This window comes from Parambassis ranga, chromosome 19, assembly GCF_900634625.1.
Source record: "Parambassis ranga chromosome 19, fParRan2.1, whole genome shotgun sequence".
NCBI classification, from domain to species: domain Eukaryota; kingdom Metazoa; phylum Chordata; class Actinopteri; family Ambassidae; genus Parambassis; species Parambassis ranga.
Window position 1 is genome coordinate 3,119,319 of NC_041039.1, and position 1,220 is coordinate 3,120,538.

The window sequence follows — 1,220 nt, forward strand, 5'->3', positions numbered from 1 at the left end:
CCCTATATTGAGGTCTATAATTTCTCACTAAGAATTCGGACCTACACTACACTACAAAATGGCGGAGGTTCTATATAGGGCCATATACAGTGATTAGGGAGTGATTTCGGACACAGTCCCTGTCTTCTCTCTAATATACTAGCTTGTGATACACAAAGTATCGAAAATTGTAAAATGAAACCGCCTTTTATCTGTCTGAAATTCATAGCCCAGTTTGTCCTTGTTGAATTTCATGTTGAAATATTTCCTACCAAACATCAGTGCACAGCAGACAGCAGGCTCATGCTTCTGGTAATACTTGTCATGGGTTTATGTTGCGTCCTGCACGCAGTTTTGTCCACACCCATGATAATCACATATGAATGCCAAACTTGACTGTGAAGAATGAACAGATTTATTGTTGAGGAAGTTTAGATCTTTCAGTATATGTAACAAGATGCTTGGCATTTCTACTCTGTGGTTTGTGATCACTATCTATTGTGCTGATACATGTAAAAGCAGCATCGATACCAGAGATCAAAAAAAGTAATTTGTAGAGCTGCAGCTGGTTAAAGGTTGGAGGCAGCACGGTCGGTGAGCATAAAAAGTTACTAAACAACCTGCTCTGTCATGAAACATCTATCCCACTGCCTCTATGACACATTACAGAGACAGCAAAGGTTAATTTCTGTCTTTTTTTCTTTTTACCATCATATTAATTTTTCTCTCTTGGTTCGCTGTGCAGATATATATCTATATTTAACTTAGTGCTATGTGATTGTATTTTTTATTTGTTATTGTTCTTTTAATTTTTTTGATTTTAATGTTTTTTTTCCAATAAAATGTAAAATAATCTCTGTCAATAGGAAAGGTAAGGGATCTCACTGGCATTACCTGCTCCACAACAGTACAGGTATATTGACTTTACCGTTGACAATTTAATAATAATGTGAGGCTAGAGACAATATAGCCCCTTTTTCACTCATGAATTCTGAAGTAAAGTCCAGACAACCAGGTCCAGACTTTAACCACTGTGTCCTATATGCACATATGCAGCTCACACCGCATCAACAACAACAACATGTGTGCTGGGTGAGAGGAGGTGCCTCAGCAGAGCTGCAATATTAACAAAAAGAGTGTAGAGCAATATACAGGCCATTGTGTGTCATCAATAACATTCCCACCTGCCAGCTGTGAATGCACACACTGTTAGTCAACTGAATTGAACATCAGCTGTACTA